Source organism: Pundamilia nyererei, unplaced genomic scaffold (genome assembly GCF_000239375.1).
Source record: "Pundamilia nyererei isolate P.nyererei 1_Seehausen unplaced genomic scaffold, PunNye1.0 scaffold00155, whole genome shotgun sequence".
In the NCBI taxonomy this organism is placed as follows: domain Eukaryota; kingdom Metazoa; phylum Chordata; class Actinopteri; order Cichliformes; family Cichlidae; genus Pundamilia; species Pundamilia nyererei.
Window position 1 is genome coordinate 1,144,364 of NW_005187556.1, and position 7,977 is coordinate 1,152,340.

Sequence of the window (7,977 nt, forward strand, 5' to 3'; positions counted from 1 at the left end):
TCGGGGTGTGTTAGGATGTGTTTCAACGTTTAACAGTTGAAGAAAAGAATTAGATATTTTAATCACCCAGCAGTTTAGCAAAGTAACAGGATAATTTTGTGGGGTAAAATTGAATGATATTAAATTTAATCTTTGCTGTTTTTTTCTTGTTTTCTATCTGGCTCTTAAACAACTTTATCTCACTGTCTTTATGAGTTAACGTTTTCAGCATTTTATAATATCATTGTCAATCACTTCCTGTTTTATTTTGACGGACGGTTTATAATTGTTGTTTATGTTTGTACTTATTCTCCTCTTTCCCCTTTGCTCTCCTCCTGACTGAGTTTGCTTGTTCCTTATTTTCGTTCCCTCCCTGATGTGTATTTAATGAGTGTCTGTGCTGGTCATCATTTCTCCCTCCAGTTCCTGCTCCTCTTTTGTTGGCTTCCTGCTTGTATTTGTCCTGTTTGCCCTTTTTAGATTTTTCCTGTCATCAATGTGCAGCGCCTAATGCACTTTAGTGACTAAAGTGCCCTTTGAAGTCCGACCTGGTTTTTGTCTGCATTTGGGTTTTCCCTTTGAACATTGTGCTCAGCGTGGGATCAAATGCTTCATTACTTTGCCCAGTCTAAACCAGTTCCATGTATTTCCACTGATAATAGATCAGGCCAACAGACATCTATTGTTACTGTCCGCACATGGAAATGAATTTAAACTAGTCACACTTCATAATGTTCGGCACTCAAACTGTTTAAATGTGTACTTGTTTTTGTTTTTTGTAAACATCATGGATGTCAGCATCAGTCCACCAGTCAGAGGACACAGGGCAGCTTGTGCTCATTAAGTAGAGAATTAGGCGTATTTATAATAACAATTTAAATGCTTCAGAGTTGGTTCTCAAAGTAGAGTTTGGGGACCCACTGGTTTCCACCACCCAATGAATAGTGGTCACCCAGTCACCCAGGTAGAGACTGGTTGGTGACGAACAGATAACCAGTGGATTCTAGAGAAAAATGTGAATTCCCTGATTGGTTAGAAGCAGTTGTTGAAGCCTGCGGACAGTTGCTTGGAAATTGATTGCTAACTTCCACTCATGCAACCCTAGAGACTGCTAAGCGAGCTCCCAGTTACAGCCAATTTCTAGGGAAAATTGTGTATTCCTTGATCAGGTGGCAAGTGGTTGGGAGGTTGCTGCCAGTTGCCAGGGGAAATAGCAGGGATATGATATGGGCTACAAAATGTGCAAATGTTGGTGACTGTTTCAATCTGCTAATGATCAAAGCGATCACAAGGACACTCCAGTCAGGAAATGTACATTTTTCCTGCATGTCCAGACTTTGCCAGGGTGTGGCCAATCTAGATGATCTCTATGTGACTGGAAGCAGAAACATGACTGAAGCGGTCCTGGCTTATGGACAGCTTTGGAGAGCATTGTTTACATATTGTCACAAGGGGGCAGTGTCGCAAGCAACCAGTGTATGGGCTACTGCTGTGTGTCCATTAACCAGCTGTGAAGAAGAACAAAATGAAACTAGCTGTTAAAAACTATGAAGTGTGTCCACAGCAGTGACTGTCACAGATTTTTGATCTCTGAAATGTTTTTCTGCATACTTTCAATATCGAACTGCATACTGTGAGGTTTTGGAGGATAAGAGGCACGTTTGAGTCCGATGCTCATGGAAAAATATGAATATGATCAACAGTTCAGCTCAGTACAGAAAATAGTTAAGTCACAGCCACAGTTCGACTGTTATCTGAATCCAGACCCTTCCTATTCCCAGGATATCAAAGATGTGTCACTGCCGCTGGTATACTAGCAGTCAAGCCTAAGGCGTCTTTTGGAGCACGGGGTTATGGGAATAGTGAGCTATTCATCACGTATAAACCCATTACAGTTGTCCCAGGGTTACATTACCCATTACAATGCACAGCGTTATTGCTGGAAAATGGTGCCATTAAATCCAAAACACAATTTTTTACCTAAAGCTAACCAAGTTAAAGAAGAAAGTGAATCAATCAATTCAGCAAGTGAAGAACCCAAAGGTCCAAATGGGACATCAGGGACAGTCTCCTGGTTGATAATCCTGTGACTCATGTTGCCTCCATCCCTCCAACCTCTATGACTCTCTTTGATCTGCAGGACCATTATTTGCTGGCGTCACTGTGTCACAGAGTGTCACCAAAGGGTGCTTTATGCACACTGGTGAGGTGTAGATGCCATCTGACAAATCCACAGCGTTTCACACTTTATAATAAGAACGTGTTTAAGCATCAGTAAAATAAAATTAACCCAAAGATGTGAGGACATAGCTGAGCTCCTGTTAAACTCCGAGTGTCTAGTTCATGAAGTTCGGTTTTATATTTTGTAGAAATGAGCTGTTGCTAGCATGAGCGGTCATGGCTGCAGCTGGTGCACGATGTAAAAAGTCTCCATCACAAACGCTCGGGATGAGTCAGTTTCTTATCAAAGTGGTGGGTGATGATAATAATGAGGCTGCTTTAAGTGCAGATGATTCTGTGGAAGGATGATGGCTGGATGTACTCCAGGTTTTATGTTCTGCACTCTCTGCATGAACCCTGTTCCATGTGAGCATGTGTGGTTGGCTTTTGGATTTTTATACCTGTTATTCTGTTGAATATCCAGAGAAATTAAAGGAAAAACAACCGGAACAGAAGAGCACGAAAACAATAAACACAGTTGCTTGTGGACAGCTGAGCAGCAGGATACGATTCAACGGTAATAATCTGATCATGCTTGTAGGAAAAAACGCTGAGATCTTAATGACTTTGAGGAGGAGGGCTTACTGTCTGAACACAGATGGTCTGTGCTCAGTCAGACTGCTCAGCTGGCTCAAGTCTGGAGAGGAACAGAGACTTCAGTGACATCTGCATTTGGATCTGTGGGGAAAATGTCAGTAAACAGAGTTGTAGAAACACAGTCAGCCTTCCTAACACAACTTCAAGAGGTCAAAACTCAGCAACACACAGTATCAGCAAAAACCTTTATCATTTTATTGCCTGCCACTTTTTAAACTCCATGAACTCACAGAGTTCACATGAGATGATAAGCACAATGTATTTATTTCTGATCAATATTCTGAGCAATATTTAAAAAAAAAAATCAGTTCACTAAAAGGTTTGTGCGTAAACATGATGTGAATCAGTGTAATCACCTTCAGATCCACCAGATCTGAACCCTGCAGTCGAGTTTAACCAATGACAGTCAGCTCAGTCATCTTCATCAAAACACTGAAAGAAAGAAGATCATTTGGATTAATGTTGATGTCCACAGATTTGATAGATTAAAGACCTGGCAGCACATGGTAGCTCAGTGCATTACCAGCATATATTACACTGTTTTTTTCCTTTAATCTGTCACCTGTTGGAGAGTTGACAAATTGCTGCTAAAAGATGAAAAACAAAACAACGTAGCTCAATAACATACATAGAAAAACAGCAAAAAAAAAATAGAGAAGAGCGGAGATAAACAGATTTTAAGAAGAAATATAGAAGCATCTGCTGACTGTGTGTGCATGGAGTGCATCTTTGTGTGGGCCTCGAGCTCGTCATGGCACACAAGAAGGCACTACAAAGGGTCATTAACATCGCCCTGAAAATGATTGGCCGCCCCCCTTCCCTCTCTGAAGGACCCCTACACCACCTGCTGTCTCAAAAGGGCACGCAGCATCTCGAGGGGCTGCACACACCCGGGACACCGGCTGTTTAAGCTGCCGCCGTCTGTCAGGGGACTCGGGGCGCTGAAGTCAGGGGCAAATCAAGGACGGCTCTTACAACAGGCAAAATGCCTAAACAGTGCAAATACCTGAGTGCTCTTATTTAAATCTCTGTACATATGATTCACATCTTTTATTCTTTATGTTATCTGTGATTACTGCCTTTGTACAGAAGTTCTCTCCCACATTAGTCCTAAAACAAAGTATGACAATAAAGAGTTAACGTTTTCACCTGACGTCCAGGTGAAGCTGAAAGCGGTGGAGTCATGTGATGTTCGTGTGGGCCGGTTTGATATTCTACACTCAGTACTTCAAGAAAAATGAACTGACTTAATGCTAAAAAGAAATCCGAGTGTAAAACAGTCTGTAACATACAGCATCCAGAGATTTTAATGCCGCAGCAGGTCTGAGTGGAAGTGATTATAAATACTTGATACAGTATATAGTAGATACATTTTTTATCTATGAAATAAGCAGTACCTACATCCATTTAACAAAGGGAACAAAGTAAAAGAACAGAACAATAATCCACATGCAACCATCCATAAATGTAGAGAAATACCATTTATGAGTAAAAGTGTTGCACAAAATGGAAAAAGCTTCTCCTAACTGTACATGAATGCAAATGAAAAAGTAAAGAGCTTTTTCCCCGTGCAGACAGAAGACCTCTGGGTGCAGAAACAGAACAATGAGCAACAAAGAACATATGAATAAAGGATTCTAACATTATCCTTGAAACAAATGCAGAGAACAAGCAGCACATGCAGCTTTTTGATTCCATACGGCACCACATTATACAGTCATAATCAGAAATGGTAAAGCGTGATGCTCTTATCACATAAGCCTGCCATGAAAGGTCCTGGCAGATGATGTAATGCACTGCCGTTTATCACCTGTCAGGTCCCAGAAGTAACAAGATCACAGCTGGAGTGACAACCGTGGAGTTGATTGCTGTTGTTCAGATTTGGTAGCTGCTCACAGGATGTCAATATGAGGTTCAAACAGATGCTGATGGAAGCAGAGGAGGCCAAAAACCAAAATGGAAACATAAAAGACGACTAGCGTGCATGAGGACAGAATTACTTGCATATGTCTGTGAAGGTTCTCAGTCATCCAGGTCATCGTAGTCTAAGGAGCTTGGAAAGAAAAGCGTCTGGACTTGATTAAGTTGTTTGAAGACGTTTCACCTCTCATCCGAGAAGCTTCTTCAGTTCTAAGGTCAAATGGTGGAGAGTCCCAGATTTAAACCTAGTGGGAGTTTCCCCCCAAAGATGGACAAAGGACCCCCTGATGATCCTCTACCTAATCACATGAGCCGAAGTGTGAATTGTGATTACCTGCATGGTTCAGAGAAACAAGTTCACAGCATCAAACCAAGACAAGAACAGGTTTAGGGACAACTGGGTCTACAATCAAGAGATGTTTTCATGATTTGAAACTGGGTTTTCATCCAAATGCAAACCACTGGTTACAGCCAGGAAGACGACCAGATTAGATTTGCTTAAAGAGACTGCCTGGAAAAAAAACCTAAAATCTTTGGACAGATGAAAATGAATGAAGAGAACAGTGTGGAGGAGAAAAGAAACGGCTCATGATTCAAAGCACGCACATTACCTCCACCATGTTTGACAGGTAATATGACATAGGGATGAGTGGCTGTCAGTGGAACAGAGCCACTAGTGTTTACTGATGATGTGACCACTGATAGTATAATCCATCCTGCTGCTTCTGACTCCGATATGAGCAGACTCATTGTCCATTTTCACTGCAGTCCAAAGACCCAAATCATACTACCAAAGTAAGCCGAGACAGTTATCAGGTCAGTCTCCTGGTCTCAACCCAATGAAAGCTACGTTGAAACCAAGCACACCATTATTTTTCTTGTGACATTACCAATAAGTTTGATGTGTCACATGGCCCTCTTCCTATTGAAAAAACAAAAGTTGTATCCAAGATGGCCGACTTCTAAATGGCCACCACGGTCACACAGGACTTTAATATCACCAACCATTCCCATGTTATTACAGTGTATCCATATAAATGGCCCACCCTGTATATTCACATGAGCTCTAATCACCCCCGTCATCAATCATGTTTGAAGCTTCAGATGTTCCCAAACTCCCAGAAAAACCAAAACACAAGTGCAGATTTCTGAAAAGTAATTATTTTATTAATATTTTACAATCCTTTATTCATGGTTATGTCATTATTTACTTTTTCAGCGCCACTTTGCAAGTGTCATTATTCCATGCTGTCTGATGACAACAACTGAAGGAAAAAAAAAAAAAAGAAGTTTGAAGGATGAGAAGTCTATACAACACTTCTTTGCCAAGGGGCAGAGAGAGATTCACATTTCAGCTCTCGGATTGACCTCTCATCCCTCCCGCTTGTCAAAAAAAAAAAAAGTAAACCCCCCCCAAAAAAGTTAAAAGCACGACTGTCAGTCAAGTGAATAAGTGTAGAGTTGTGTGTCAGGTTATAAAAACACTCCTTTGAGAAGTCGCTGATCTTTAAAAAGAACAGTCCCCGTTCTCCTCTGGCTTTTAAAATGATCTCCCCCATTTCTGGAACAAAAAAACAAAACAAACAAAAAGCACAACCTATCACAAACTTGATACAAAATATAAAGATAGTCTCTCTTCCAGGTGCTGCTCCAAACATTGGAGGATATTTTTATTAAAAACAACAAGAAACAACAAAACAAAAAAAAGAAAGAAGAGTGAAATGAAAAGGGCCGCTGTGGTGTAAGAAGAAAGGATGGAAATTAAACCTGCGGTGAGAGTCTGTCCTGGAGGGGAAGATATACTGTAGTTGTGCTGTGGCAATGGGAGCTGCTGGCGGATACATTTCCTCATAAAATGGTCTATCAAATACTTCCTGAGAAATAAAGGAAATATCTACCTGGCATGAAGAGGAGAGGAGGCGGCGGCTAAGAGAGAGAGGAAGAGACAGAAACTCAAGTGTTTTGTGTCAAAAACAAGAAAAACAAGAAAAAAAATGAGCTGCTGTTGAGTTTTGCTGGCAGCTGTGGAAGAAGCTCGGGCAGTGTGAGAACGAGTGTGTTTGTGTTTGGTGTGGGCCCAGTCGGCTCAGTCGAACCCTTCAGTGTGTAAACATGGAGCAGAGAGCTGGAGGACAGAGGAGATGTGGGCAGCAGTGCTGGTGTTGCTCTGTTTGTGCTCGAGCACAGAGAGGAGGAGGACGACGAGGGAGGGAGGAAGGAAAAAGGGAAGGAAAGAAGAGGCTGGTGGGAGACGAACAAACTGTCCATCCAGCTGCCGGCAGCATCCAACACCCACCATGATAACTGCTGGAGCTGCTCTGTGTTAGAGGATCACGTCCCCTGGCTTTAACCTGCTGCTCAGTTTTAGACGTCCAGGGTGTGAGGCGCTCCGAGTGCAGGGTGTAGCATGAGCCCGGTCTCATACCGACGCCGTCAAAGAGAAATTTTGTCAAAGCTGCTGGTGTCACAGAGCCTGATTTCACAAACAGAGCAGGTCAGGAGCTTTTTGTTTTCTAACACTTGTCAGTTCTCACATGTGGCACAAAACAGGAAGTGGCCCACATGCAGTCCTGAAAATATTTGGCTTGATTTATGTGAGGGAGCTGCGCTGATAGATCACCGATGCAGCACACAGATTTTGCACTAAGGGGCTGGCAGATTAAAGACCGGCCAAGGTCTGATCAGAATGCGGGGGACTCTAGCGTTCTCACATGTTACTAAAAGTGTGCTTGAGCCCCCCTTGGGTGCAGCAACAGTAAGCTGGACCTCGCTATTAATCTGTCATAGACAAGACAGAGCAGGACACAAAGCTCCCAAATGGAGCTTCATGGCCTCTCTGATCTTTGTGTCCACTGTTGCTCTGGTCAGAGATGCAAAAACGACCCTCTGTCTGTACTGCTGAAGACAAAACGCCAGTATCTGACGTCTTGGGATGAAAACATTTTGGCGTATTTTCAGGCATAAAGCTTCAAACCTAAATAAAGTTGTAGCTTAGCTTGTTGAAAGCTATCAGAAGCACCTGGTTAGCATCTTTCTGCTGCGTGCAGACACTGACATGAGCAGCTGATCGTATATTTGTCTGGCAGCTGGATGGGAAAACTTCTGCCGACAACCCAGTGCAGCGAAGGAGGACACAATCTGATCTGTGCACAAACAAAACAAACAAAAACTCTATAGAGGAACATTGTGGACTGAGCTTTCAGCAGGTATTCATAAGTGCCATTATTGTAGTCGTGAGAGGATCCCCGTGCACCTCCGCTG